The sequence below is a fragment of the Podarcis bocagei genome (genome assembly GCF_964188305.1).
Source record: "Podarcis bocagei genome assembly, chromosome: 13".
Taxonomy (NCBI): Eukaryota; Metazoa; Chordata; class Lepidosauria; order Squamata; family Lacertidae; genus Podarcis; species Podarcis bocagei.
Window position 1 is genome coordinate 10,273,567 of NC_138138.1, and position 14,635 is coordinate 10,288,201.

The 14,635-nt window shown below is 52.1% G+C and overlaps 1 protein-coding gene across 4 annotated transcripts in view; it reads left to right on the plus strand.

Annotated features, from left to right (window-relative positions):
- Positions 1-10,814: 10,814 nt before the first annotated feature.
- CDKL2 (cyclin dependent kinase like 2) overlaps positions 10,815-14,635 on the plus strand; it is a 34,309-nt gene continuing 30,488 nt past the window's right edge. For 2 of the 4 annotated variants that reach the window (XM_081166490.1, XM_081166493.1), the window contains exons 1-2: positions 10,826-10,930; positions 13,106-13,254. The gene's annotated coding sequence lies outside the window, so the exon portion shown is untranslated. Of the gene's footprint in view, positions 10,931-13,105; positions 13,255-14,635 lie in introns of all 4 variants that reach the window. The other 2 variants (XM_081166491.1, XM_081166492.1) reach the window with 2 other exon arrangements.

The following is a 14,635-nucleotide window of genomic DNA, read 5'->3' on the forward strand; positions in this document are numbered from 1 at the left end:
ATCTCCCGGGTCCTAGTCCAGGGGTCAGCAAACTTTTTCAGCTGTGGGCCGGTCCACTGTCCTTCAGACCTTGTGGTGGGCTGGACTATATTTTTTTTTTGGGGGGGGGAATACAGTGTACCTCGTACCATACGCTTCAGGTTACAGACTCCGCTAACCCAGAAATAGTTCCTCAGGTTAAGAACTTTGCTTCAGGGTGAGAACAGAAATGGCGCGGTGGCGGCGCGGCAGCAGTGGGAGGCCCCATTAGCTAAAGTGGTGCTTCAGGTTAAGAACAGTTTCAGGTTCTTAAACCTGAAACGAACTAATTAATCCAGAATGAATTAAGTACTTAACCCGAGTTACCACTGTAATGAATTCCTGTGCCCCAAAAATAGGGCAGAGATGCATTTTAAATAAAAGCCCACATTCCACTCATGTAAAAACACCAGGCAGGCCCCACAAATAACTCAGAGGTGCGTTTTAAATAAAAGGACATATTCTACTCATGTAAAAAACATGCTGATTCTGGACCTTCCGCAGGCCGGATTGAGAAGGCTATTGGGCCACATCCGGCCCCCGGGCCTTAGGTTGCCTACCCCTGTCCTAGTCCAACACTAGCCACCACACCGCACTGCCTTCCAGGCGTCTTCCTGCGATGGGGCAGCTGTTTAAATCAAGCAAGTAAATATGGGAAAAGCAAAACGTCACTTAGGGAAGGATCTGAAATATTTTCCTTGAAGTTTGAATTTCCTTTATTGCAGACTGTTTTGTTTGATGATTTATTGTCTTGTAAACCACTTTGAGATTTGCTTCTTCTTTATAATGCAGTATAGAAATGAAATGAAAAATAAAAATAAATCCCTTGGTTAGGTGGGGGAATGGTGCCTAGGCATTCTGTTGTGGCAGCCATAACCCAGGTTTAAGGTGCTATTTGGCGATTAGCTTATATATATATATATATGAGTTTCTAACACTGAGTCAGATCTAGTTCAGTATTATTTACATGGAGTAGCAGTGGCTGTTCAGGATTTCACATAGGGTTTTCTTCCAGCTTTGCAGTGCTTTTCTTTCGTACACTGAGACCCAAGTCGATTTTGCTCACAGGAATGGAAATAATCAAGCACCTACCGTTTTCTGTAGTGGGCAGCTGTACAGTCCAGCACTTCTAACTTCCATCACCTGCCTCCTGTCTTCTGCCAGTTGACGTTCCTCAACATACGCTGACTTCTCATCCTTCAGCCTCTTGGGGAAAAGCCCAGAAACCCATTACCAATGTGAATTTAACATCCATTTTGGTAATGGTTTTTTTTCTTTTTCGAGTCAACCATTTTCCTGTCCCTCTCAGAGCCACGGTGGGCCAGGGCGTTTGGCTATTAACCAGCAGGTTGCTGCTTGGAGCCAACCCAGGATTTCAGCATTGCTTGGGGTCCCTTCCAACTCTATAATTCTATAATCTTAGGGCTTTTCCTTGTTTTCTAGGAAAGTTCAACAAAACAGCTCAGTCTGTAGAGCAGGGGTAGGCAACCTAAGGCCCGGGGGCCGGATGTGGCCCAATCGCCTTCTCAATCCAGCCTGCAGACAGTCCAAGAACCAGCGTGGATTTTACATGAGTAGAATATGTCCTTTTATTTAAAATGCATCTCTGGGTTATTTGTGGGACCTGCCTGGTGTTTTTACATAAGCAGAATGTGTGCTTTTATTTAAAATGCATCTCTGGGTTATTTGTGGGGCCTGCCTGGTGTTTTTACATGAGTAGAATGTGTCCTTTTATTTAAAATGGATCTCTGGGTTATTTGTGGGGCATAGGAATTCATTCATATTTTTTTTCAAAATATAGTCCTCACCACATGGTCTGAGGGACGGTGGACCGGCCCACGGCTGAACAAGGTTGCTGGCCCCTGCTGTAGAACATGAGAATCTTAATCTCAGCGTCATCGGTTGGAGCCCCATGGGCAAATGATTCCTGCATTCAGGGGGTTGGACTACATGACCCTCGGGGGTCCCTTCTAATTCTGCGGTTCTTTTTTTTATAGAATATTTATTGAGATTATACAAAAAATTACACATAGAGAAAAAAACAAAAAAAACTAACAAACACAAGCTAGCAAGAAAGTTGACAAAAAGGCAACCAAGAAAGAATAAAAAAAAGAAAAAAAAGATACAAAATACAAGAAACCGATAACTAAGAAATAGGAAAAAGAAGAAAAATATTTTTAAAAAGAGTAAATCCATTTTTCAGCATCTTTGAGCTCATTTGCTTATTTCCTTGACCTCCTCACACCTCCCCTTTTGTATTCCCGTTTTCCAAGTCTTTTCAGCAAATCCTTACCCTCTTTCATTTATCTTTGCTCTATAACTTAACCTATTATAACTATATATTTTCATCCGTATAACTATCTATATTTACCTATTCTTATTAACCTTATTACCAAAACCACTTCTTTTCAGTCCAACATCATTTTAACATTCATTAATTTTACAGTATTTCTGCAGATAGTCTTTAAATTTCTTCCAATCTTCCTTCCTCCACCACTAATTCTGCGATTCTATAATCCTATGCTTTAGATGAGCAGCAAGCCTTGCCTACTGCCACCTATCGAACAGTGGGCACCATAGAATTATAGCATCGTAGAGGCAGAAGGTACCCCAAGGGTCATCTAGACCAACCTCCTGCAACGCAATGTCAGGGGTTTAGGAGCAGAGGCACGGGCAAGGGAGGAGACAGAGAGCGAAGGGGAGGAGGCAGAAGAAAAGATGAGTGATGACGACGACCCGAGATCTCCCAGTCTTTCCAGTGAATCAGAGGATTCACAGAAAGGAGCACCAGTGGCCAGGGCAAGGGGGGAGTCTAGGGGGGCACCCCAGGAAGATAGAGCCAGAGGGGACTCAGGGGGGAGCAGCTGGAAATCGGGACCAGCGTCACCGCCAGGAAGCAGGGAAGAGAAAGGGAGCCAGGGGGGAAGCGCTGGCAGCTCACCACAGGAGGGAGGGCATGAGTCAGGAGTGGCCACGCCTCCATCGGGGAGCGAAGAAACGGTTAAGAGGAAAGTGGAAGGTTGGGCGCGCGCGCCAAGTTCAAATGCAGAGGAAGGCGGCGCAGTAAGCAGCCCCGAAAGGGAACCAGGTCCTAAAGCCCGGCGCAAGGAGGCAGGAGGGTCCGGGTCAGCGTCAGAAGAATCCCGGAAGGAAGAAGCCCCGGGGGGTAGAGGGACCCAGAGGAGGACAGTCAGGCGGAAAAGGTGGAGCAAGGCTAGGATATTAAGTTGGTGCACACGGGGCGGAGACTCAGACGGAGCTTCGCCGATCTAGCTACTAGACGTAGAGTTTGCGCGCAGCAGCGTGAGAATGGAAACTGTAATTCAATAAAGACTTTTACTTAATGATCGCTGGCTAGCGTGATCCTCTGTGAGCTAGGATCTTCAAGCAGCTCTGACAGTAAGCTCCGTCTCCCCATTGTGGGCATCTACAGCCTCGAGGAGGGGAGAGAAACAGGTGCCTACTAGCGAGCTCACGAACGGCAGACGACATGACGGCTGAGCAGCAGATAGAGGACCTCAGAAAAGCAGTGGCACAACTGAACGCCGAGGTTCTCGCATCCAGGAAGAGAGAGGAGGAGGCAGCTGCCGCCTGCAGGGATCTCCAGGTCAGGTTAGACGTGCTGACAAAGCAGACACCCCGGCAGGAGGGAATTGGGTTGGCGAGACGGACAGGCGGGCTAGTCTCTCACTTCGATGGGAACCTGCAACAGTATCCCAACTTTAGAGCCGACGTACTGTGCGCACTGCAACTGCTGCATAAAGACTTTAGAGATGAACAAGAGAGAGTGGGGTTCATCATGTCCCATCTGCATGGGGATGCGAAAGCATGGCTACGCAATTTATGGAGAGATAAGGATCCGGCGCTCCAGAATGCGGATGCCTTTATTAAAGCGATGGATGGGTGCTTTTTATCAAGTATTGACGTGGATCTTGCACGGAAGGAGGTGCATGGGCTGAGACAAGGGAGGGCCAGCGTCAGGCAGTATCATGCCCGCTTTTTCGCCTTGGTCAGTGCCCTGGAATGGGACAGAGATTCGGCTCCGGTAAGAGACCTCTTTTGGGAGGGGCTGCACAACTCGATTAAAGATGAGATCGCGAGGGGGGAGAGACCCCGAACCACCCAGGAGGTCGTTCAGAGGGCACTGGCAGTGGGGGTGAGGCTGGAAGGACGTCCGTGGAGCAGGGAAGAAGGGCGTGGAGGGCGCGAACCAGCCGGGGGCCCCTCCTTCCTTCCCAGAGAAGCAGCGCGGGCGCAATCCACGCCTCCGCCAGGAGGAGGAGCCGAACCTATGGAGGTTGGAGGTGCAAGGGCTCAGTCAGCAACCAGAGCCCTAGCACCGGCAGCAGTGAAAGCGAAGCCTCCTAGAGGGAACAGGAAGTGTTACGTCTGTGAGGAACCAGGGCATATGGCAAAAGAGTGTCCCCAGAGGCCCCACAAGCTCACTGCAGCCTCGGCAATGGTGACTGCAGCAACGCAGCAAGCAGGACCACAGCAGGGAAACGACGCAGTCTGGCTGGAGGAAGAGGCACTGGGGCCCAGCCAGACGTGTTAGTGACGCAGTCCCCAGAGATTTTACAGCCCGTGAACCCCCTCCCGCCCAAACCAGTAGTGAGGCTCACAGCATCTCTCCAGCTGCCCAATGGAATCACCATAGACGTGCCAATCACCATCGACTCCGGCAGCAATGCGGACTTTATAGGACAGGACTTTGTCGACAGGCACGCTGTACAGTTACTGCCGGCCACACTGCCCCTGCAGGTTGTCACGGTGGATGGCAGGGAGCTGCTCGGGGGGCAAGTGGTGAAGCAGACGCCACCAATGGTGATGCGACTTGGGAATCACAGAGAAATCATCAGCTTCAACGTCACTCAACTATCTGACACGCCCGTTGTATTGGGCATGAGTTGGCTGGACAAGCACAGCCCAACGATGGCTTGGTACCAGAGGCAGCTGACCTTCGGCTCTTCCTTTTGTGCTGAACACTGCATAGTGCCCAGGCAGGAAGGAGAGGAAGAGGAGTCACAGCTGCTGCTAGGCACGCTGCAAGCGATTCCCCACAAGTACGCTGAATTTTTGGAAGTTTTCTGCGAGAAGGAGGCAGACAGGCTACCCCCTCACAGACCATATGACTGCAAAATTGACCTGCTGCCGGGGGCGGCGCTGCCTAAAGGGAAACTGTATTCCATGTCAGAGGACGAACTGCAAGAACTCAAGGAGTTCATTGATCATAATTTGCAGCGCGGCTTCATCCGGGAGTCCAAGGCAGTGGGGGGCAGTCCCGTATTCTTTGTTAAGAAGCGGGACACGCCCCAAAAGAGACTCGTAGTGGATTACAGGATTTTGAACAGTGTGACTAGGCCATCGGACTTCCCCATGCCCCGAATTGACGACCTCCTCGCGAAGGTACGGAAGGGCAGAGTGTTCACCAAGTTGGACCTGCGGGGGGCGTACAACCTCATTCGCATGCGGGAGGGTGATGAGTGGAAGACAGCCATGTTCACGCCCCTGGGGACCTACGAATATAGAGTTATGCCTTTTGGATTGCACAATGGCTCCCACGTTTTTCAAGCATTTATGCATCACGTGTTGGCGGGACTCCTCTACAAGACGTGCGTCTGTTTCTTAGATGACATCCTGATCTTTTCGGAGTCGCAGCAGGAGCATGACAAGCACGTCAAGGAAGTGCTGAGCAGGCTAAAGCAACATAGGCTCTACGCCAAGCTGGAGAAGTGCCAATTTGACGTGACGGAGGTGGATTTTCTGGGCTACAAGCTGTCTGACAAGGGGCTCGCCATGGACAGCGCCAAGGTTCGAGCGGTGTTGGATTGGAAGAGCCCGCGCAACCGGAAGGAGGTCCAACGGTTTGTCGGCTTTGCGAACTTCTATCGCAAGTTTATCAAGGGCTTCGCGATGCAGACGGCGCCATCACTGACACGCTTAGCTCCAAGAAAAAGAAGTTCATTTGGACAGAGCAGGCGGAGCAGTCCTTTCAGGCACTCAAGCGTCTCTTCGCGTCGGAAGAGCAGCTGCTTCATGTCAACCCCAGCAAGCCGATGAGGGTGGAGACAGACGCTTCGGACAGAGCCGTGGGGGCGGTCCTGCTGCAGAAAGACCCGCAGGGGGTGTGGCGACCGGGAGCGTTTTACTCCAGGAAGCTCAGCAAGTCCGAGCAGAACTACACCATATGGGACAGGGAGTTGCTGGCAATTCATGCAGCGTTCAAGGCGTGGAGGCACTTTCTGATCGGCGCCAAGCACACGGTGCAGGTTTGCACGGACCACAAGAATCTAGAGCACTGGCGCACGGCACAGTTCCTGAACCAGAGGCAGATACGTTGGGCTGAGTTCTTTGCGAACTTCGACTTCCGAATAGAGTATGTCCCGGGGGACACCAACATCATGGCAGACGCTCTCTCCCGTAAGCCACAGTATCTGGAGGACGCAACACCAGCGGCCGCCATGCACATCTTCGCACCGACAGTGTGGGCGTGCGCCGCGGCGACCGTGGACCTAGAGGCGGTACGGCGAGCGTTGCAGGGGGACTCCTTCGCACAAGCAAAGATGGCAGAGGTGCAAAGGGGCAAGGCAGCGGCCGACGGTTTCCAACTAAGAGATGGATTGCTCATCCGTAAAGGGGCCATCTACGTGCCGGGAGACGAACTTCGAGCCAAGGTGCTGCAGCAGCTGCACGACGCGCCCACGGCCGGGCACTTTGGCAAGGAGAAGACGGTGGAATTAGTAGCCAGGGATTTCTGGTGGCCTGGAATGAGAGGGGAGGTCGCAGACTACGTGGCGAGGTGTGACACCTGCCAGAGGGCCAAACCAGTGCACAAACCGCCGGCCGGACTGTTGGAGCCGCTGCAAACTCCGGTAGAACCTTGGGAAAGGGTGGCCCTGGACTTTGTCACGGATCTGCCCAGCTCAAGGGGCAAGACGGCAGTGCTGGTGGTGGTGGACCTGTTTTCCAAGATGGCACATTTCATTCCGTGTGCTAAGGTGGCCACGGCGGAGCAAACCGCCAAACTGTTCATAGACCACGTGTTCAAGGTTCACGGTCTGCCACGGTCTATTCTGTCCGACCGCGGGCGGCAGTTCATCTCGAACTTCTGGCAGAAGCTGATGGGCTTCCTGAACGTCAAGATCAACCTGGCGTCGGCGAGACACCCGCAGACCAACGGGCAAGCGGAGCGGGTCAATGCCATCATGCAGCAGTACCTGAGATGTTATGCAAATCAACAGCCTGCGACGTGGGTGGATTACCTGCCGCTTGCAGAGTTCGCCTACAACAACACGAAGCACGTATCCACGGGGGTCACGCCGTTCTTCGCCAACAACGGGAGGCACCCCAGAACCTTCCCGGGACTGGAAAGAATGGGGGAGGGGGAGCCGCAGACAGCAGATGCGTTCGCGTCGGAGCTGCAGGAAGTCCACGATCAGCTGAGGCGCCACCTGGAGCTGGCCAAGCACGCATACAAGGTACAAGCAGACAAGCACAGAAGGGTTGGAGAAGAGCTCCACGTGGGAGACTGGGTTTGGTTAGCGGCCCACGCAGTGCCGGCCAGGTCGTTGGCCAAGAAGAAACTAGGGCATAAACAACTGGGGCCCTACCAAGTCGAAGAGCAGGTCAACCCGGTAGCTTTCAGACTGGCACTTCCGGAGGGTTCCAGAATGCATCCGGTATTCCACAGATCGGTGCTCACTCCCTACAAGGCACCGCACAGGTTCCAGGAACCCGGAACGGCGCCGAGTCCGGCCAGAGACAGAACAGGACACGCGGGAGCGGCACAGAAAGAACGCATCAACGAAGTCACGGAGATTTTGGACTCCAGATGGGGGGAAGAGGGGGTAGAATACTTTCTCGCCAAGGAGGGCACCCCGGCCAGTGCGAACAGCTGGGTGCCGGGATACGCCTTAGACGAACCTCTGCTCAAAGACGAGTTTCATGCCCTCTTCCCACATAGACCTATGCCAGCAGACTTTTTCGACGACTGGCTTTTCACACCCACGCTTTCGGCCAGCACGTTCCGGGGGTTCGACTCGGACGAGGAACCAACGCGAGACGTCCGTTCCCCGGAGGGGTCACCCTCGGGATCTGTCTCAGAACCCTCGTATTGGTGGGACGATAGGCCAGAGGAGCAGTTCCGCAGAAAGTGGCTGGACTGCTCAGGACGAGCAACGCCGCCAGGAGGAAGTGAGGGAGAGACGGACATGGACATTTTCGGGGACGACCCTGGTTTCGAGCACGGCGGCACAGAGATGGAAGCGGAGGTGACCGTCGTCGACGAGAGCAGGGAGGAAGTCCCGGAAGAGTTCAGATGGAGGCCCGCCACGGGAAGCGACCGATATCCGACGTTCGTCCCTTTGCAACAGCAGCCCCCAGCTCCAGCACCGGAAGGAGGGGAGGGGGGACTGGGGGGCTTCGAGGGGGGGATGGATGTCAGGGGTTTAGGAGCAGAGGCACGGGCAAGGGAGGAGACAGAGAGCGAAGGGGAGGAGGCAGAAGAAAAGATGAGTGATGACGACGACCCGAGATCTCCCAGTCTTTCCAGTGAATCAGAGGATTCACAGAAAGGAGCACCAGTGGCCAGGGCAAGGGGGGAGTCTAGGGGGGCACCCCAGGAAGATAGAGCCAGAGGGGACTCAGGGGGGAGCAGCTGGAAATCGGGACCAGCGTCACCGCCAGGAAGCAGGGAAGAGAAAGGGAGCCAGGGGGGAAGCGCTGGCAGCTCACCACAGGAGGGAGGGCATGAGTCAGGAGTGGCCACGCCTCCATCGGGGAGCGAAGAAACGGTTAAGAGGAAAGTGGAAGGTTGGGCGCGCGCGCCAAGTTCAAATGCAGAGGAAGGCGGCGCAGTAAGCAGCCCCGAAAGGGAACCAGGTCCTAAAGCCCGGCGCAAGGAGGCAGGAGGGTCCGGGTCAGCGTCAGAAGAATCCCGGAAGGAAGAAGCCCCGGGGGGTAGAGGGACCCAGAGGAGGACAGTCAGGCGGAAAAGGTGGAGCAAGGCTAGGATATTAAGTTGGTGCACACGGGGCGGAGACTCAGACGGAGCTTCGCCGATCTAGCTACTAGACGTAGAGTTTGCGCGCAGCAGCGTGAGAATGGAAACTGTAATTCAATAAAGACTTTTACTTAATGATCGCTGGCTAGCGTGATCCTCTGTGAGCTAGGATCTTCAAGCAGCTCTGACAGCAGGCATCTCAAGGAAAGCATCCCTGACAGACGACCATCCAACCTCTGCTGAAAAACCTCCTGGGAAGGGGAAGAGCCCATCACCTCCTGAGGGAGACCGTTCCACAGTCAAAGGGCACTCACCGCCAGAACGTTCTCTCCGATGTCCTCAGTGAATAGTTAAACAGCGGAACTCGCTGCTGCTGGAGGCAGTGACGGCTGTTGTTGTTGTTGTTTAGTCGTGTCCGACTCTTGGTGACCCCATGGACCAGAGCACGCCAGGCACTCCTGTCTTCCACTGCCTTCCGCAGTTTGGTCAAACTCATGTTCGTAGCTTCGAGAACACTGCCCAACCATCTCGTCCTCTGTCGTCCGCTTCTCCTTGTGCCCTCCATCTTTCCCAACATCAGGGTCTTTTCCAGGGAGTCTTCTCTTCTCATGAGGTGGCCAAAGTATTGGAGCCTCAGCTTCAGGATCTGTCCTTCCAGTGAGCACTCAGGGCTGATTTCCTTCAGAATGGAGAGGTTTGATCTTCTTGCAGTCCATGGGACTCTCAAGAGTCTCCTCCAGCACCATAATTCAAAAGCATCAATTCTTCGACAATCAGCCTTCTTTATGGTCCAGCTCTCACTTCCATACATCACTACTGGGGAAACCATAGCTTTAACTATATGGACCTTTGTTGGCAAGGTGATGTCTCTGCTTTTTAAGATGCTGTCTAGGTTTGTCATTGCTTTCATCCCAAGAAGCAGACGTCTTTTAATTTCGTGGCTGCTGTCACCATCTGCAGTGATCATGGAGCCCAAGAAAGTAAAATCTCTCACTGCCTCCATTTCTTCCCCTTCTATTTGCCAGGTGATGGGACCAGTGGCCATGAGCTTCGAGTTTTTTTGATGCTGAGCTTCAGACCATATTTTGTGCTCTCCTCTTTCACCCTCATTAAAAGGGTCTTTAATTCCTTCTCACTTTCTGCCATCAAGGTTGTGCCATCTGCAGCGACAGCTACCACTACCAAAGTCGCTGGGAGTTCCGTCGGAGGCTGTGCGGCGTCATGCAGGCATGCAACAGCACCGTGCCCATTGCGGGGAGGGCCCCTCACTCCCGCACAGGCTGGCAGCAGCAAGGCGGGGTGGGGCTCTAACCTGGCCTTTGGCTTGGAGCCAATTTGATTCCCTCCCCCTCTTTCTTTTCCTTTCTCCTCCTGCGATGAGGCTACATTTTAATATTTTAATGCTTCAATATTTTAATGTTGTATTTTAATTTTGTTTTTTAAGTTGCATTCATTCAAATTATTTTTATTATTGATTGTTAGCCGCCCTGAGCTCGGCCTTGGCTGGGGAGGGCGGGGTATAAATAAAAATTATTATTATTAACCTCCACCACCTGCAGCTGCTGCAGGAGCCGCAGCCCCTTGCGCGCGCGCCCCCGCCCAGCCTTCCACCGGCGGCGCGCGAGAGAGAGCGTGTTGTGCAAGCGGGAGGCTGGCCGTTGCCCCTGGTTACCGCCCGGGCCCCGACGTTCCATTCGCGCGCCGCCCGCCCCCGCTCGCTCCTGCAGCTGCAAAAGAAGTCCCTGCGCCGTCGGAGGGCGCGCTGCTGGCGGCGGGCACGGCGGGAAGGGCTCGCCCCGGCTCGTGGAGGGCGGCAGGTGAGTGGCAGGTGCCAACTCCGGGATCCCCGGTGCTGCGTGTGCTTTTCAAGGAGGAGGTGCGGGTACCCACCTCCCAGGAGCCGGAGCAAAGGTATTTTTTGGGGGGTGCCAGCTGGGCCCCGCGACCGTGGGTGCCCGGGGCCGTGGGTGCCATGCAAGGTGCACGGCCCTGGCACCGACCTCTGTGGGTGCCCGGCCCCTTCATGGGGAATTTTGTGGGTGCTCGGGCACCCAGGGAGTCGGCACCTATGTTCGACAGTATGCCAGTCTGTGCCACCCCAGAGGGTGCCTCGCAGCCGCCTCCCTTCCTCGCACGTCGGAACCGCTGCCAGCAGAGCCTCCTGCCGTCTCTGCCCTGCCTCTGTTTCCCACAGGATCGGGCGCAAGGGGGCTGGATCGCCCCTTGGATGCGGTCCCCAAAAAGCCAACTGGCAGAGGCCGGCTCTACAGGGGCAGCAGATTCTGGCATAGATCTTGGCATGGGTCCCAGGGGTCATCTAGCTCAACGCCCCTGCAATGTGGAGTTCAAACCCACAGCCCTGAGATTAAGAGTCTCCCGTTCTACCGACTGAGCTATTTTCGCAGTAGCTTCCTTCCATCTTCCCCCTTCCTTCCCTGGTGAGGAGGAGGGGGGGGGGCTGTTTTGTCGTTCCCCTCAGGGGCCAAAAGGTCTTGGGCCGGCCCCAGGTTCAGGGACAGGTGATGAGTGGAAGATGCAATGGTACAGAGAAGGGACAGTCGGGGAACCGCAGGCAGCAGTAGCAGCTCCTTAGGGTGGCCGGGTGAAAAAGAGTCACGCGCAACCTGTAAGATTTGTGTACAGTGGTACCTCGGGTTAAGTACTTAATTCGTTCCGGAGGTCCGTTCTTAACCACTTTAGCTAATGGGGCCTCCTGCTGCCGCCGTGCCGCTGGAGCACAATTTCTGTTCTTATCCTGAAGCAAAGTTCTTAACCGGAAGCACTATTTCTGGGTTAATGGAGTCTGTAATGTGAAGCGTATGTAACCCGAGGTACCACTGTAGTTCTTGTTTGGATCAAGCCTAATAGGACAATTCCAGAGGATGCTGCAGGACTACAGTGGTACCTCAGGTTACATACGCTTCAGGTTAGAGACTCCGCTAACCCAGAAATAATGCTTCAGGTTAAGAACTTTGCTTCAGGATAAGAACAGAAATCGTGCTCCAGCGGCACGGCGGCAGCAGGAGGCCCCGTTAGCTAAAGTGGTGCTTCAGGTTAAGAACAGTTTCAGGTTAAGAACGGACCTCCGGAACGAATTAAGTACTTAACCTGAGGTACCACTGTATTAGGATAGCTCAGCTAGTAGAGCACGAGACTCAGAATTTCAGGGTTATGGATTCGAGCCCCATGTTGTGCAAAAGATTCTTGCATTACAGGGGGCTGGACTAAATGGACCTTGTGACTGTCGACGTTTCCCTTTTATTAAAGGGAAATTCCCTTATTCCAAGGACGCGGGTGGCGCTGTGGGTTAAACCACAGAGCCTAGAACTTTCCGATCAGAAGGTCGGCGGTTTGAATCCCCGCAATGGGGTGAGCTCCCGTTGCTCGGTCCCTACTCCTTGCCAACCTAGCAGTTCAAAAGCACGTCAAAGTGCAAGTAGATAAATAGGTACCACTCCAGCGGGAAGGTAAAGGGCGTTTCCATGCGCTGCTCTGGTTCGCCAGAAGTGGCTTAGTCATGCCGCTCCCTCGGCCAATAAAGCGAGATGAGCGCCGCAATCCCAGAGTCATCCACAACTGGACCTAACCGTCAGGGGTCCTTTTACCTCTTACCTTTATTCCAAATAGGATTCCTTGCAAGAAAAGGCGAAATGTTATACCTTGTGACCCCCATCCAACAATTCCATGATTCTTACCTCCTCTCCCACGGGGTGATGTGGTGGTGATTTGTAATAATTTTTATAATCTTGCTGCAGATGCATGCCTTATTTTTTAGCCAGCAAAGTGCCACACTTTTAAAAATTGGGTGGAAAATGGTGCTGATTCTGCTTAATTGATTGTGATTTTATGTAAACTGTGTTACTTTTATTGTTGTTAGCTGCTCTCAGCCCAGCTTTGGCTGGAGAGGGCAGGATATAAGTAAATATTATTATTATTATTATTATTATTATTAATTACCGTTGAGTACCCCCAGAAAAAAAGCACAGCCAATTACTAAATTTTATGCACTGTGTTCTAACGTCTAAGCTACTTTGAAGGGGGTTGGAAAGCAGCTTATATAAATATGTTTTATTTTATTTTATGAAGGATTTGCCGGTCAGCTGCTGCAAGGTGGTAGTGTGTTCGTATTGTCTCGTAGTGTTGTTGGAAAGTGGGAAGAAGGATTGGAGATGCACCCATTTGCTTGTTTAGTTACAGCTTTATCCATACACACCTGCTGCATTGCTGTTTTAATAGTAAGTATGAACCATGTGTTTCTAGTTGTCTGCAGAAATTATTTTTATGCTGCCGCTTTGTACAGTGGTGCCCCGCAAGACGAATGCCTCGCAAGACGGAAAACTCTCTAGACGAAAGAGTTTTCCGTTTTGGAGGTGCTTCGCAAAACGAATTTCCTATGGGCTTGCTTCGCAAGACGACAATGTCTTGCGAGTTCCTGCTGGGTTTTTTCCCCTTCCCCCCCTTTTTCTAAGCCGCTAAGCCGCTTATCAGCTGATCCGATCAGCAGATAAGACGCTAATAGCGCTAATCCGCTAATCCTTCAATGGGCTTGCTTCGCAAGACGAAAAAACCGCTAGACGAAGAGAATCACAGAACGGATTCTTTTCGTCTTGCGAGGCACCAGTGTACCTTGTTAAGTTATTGTTAGCAGTTTTAATTGTAGGCTGCCATTCATACATTTTGTCTTGAAAAGTGAAGAGTATAAGTGCTTAAATTTATATAAAAAATGCCAACAGGCATCAGATTTGAAATATTAATTCATGGGTAGGCAAATTAAGGCCCAGGGGCTGGATCCGGCCCAATCGCCTTCTCAATCCGGCCTGTGGACGGTTCGGGAATCGGCGTGTTTTTACATGAGTAGAATGTGTCCTTTTATTTAAAATGCACCTCTGGGTTATTTGTGGGGCCTGCCTGGTATTTTTACATGAGTAGAAGGTGTTTTGCTTGAAATAATAGAAAACCAAGGGTTCCCAAACTGTGGTCTGTAAGCTTCATTCGTGTGGTCCATGGCATGTCTATGGATTTGTGATTGAAGATGAGAGATCAGACATCTATTGTATTAAATAATCACTGCATTTCCCCACTTCCTTTATATTTTGTTATATAGCAATTCAAATCGTTGTCCCTGTTTAGGGAAGCTTTTAATGTTTAATAGACTATTGTATTTTAATATTGTGTTGGAAGCCACCCAGAGTGGCTGGGGAAACCCAGCCAGATGGGCAGGGTATAAATAATAAATTATTATTAATTATTATTATTATCATCAATTGCTAAGTCATTGCAAAGGGATCTTGGACAGGAAGCAAATGGAACACATTTTCTGTCACAGGCGCCAAAATTGTAGGGGTGTCAGCATGCGCTGCACGCTTTTGACCCATATATGCGTCTCTGAGCTCCTTTGAGAGGAAGGGTGGGGTGTAAAGTTAACAATTAATACTATTATACAGTGGTGCCCCGCAAGACGAATGCCTCGCAAGACGGAAAACTCGCTAGACGAAAGAGTTTTCCGTTTTGGAGGTGCTTCGCAAAACGAATCTCCTATGGGCTTGCTTCGCAAGACGAAAATGTCTTGCGAGTTCCTGCTGGTTTTTTCCCCTCCCTCCCCTTTTTCTAAGCCGC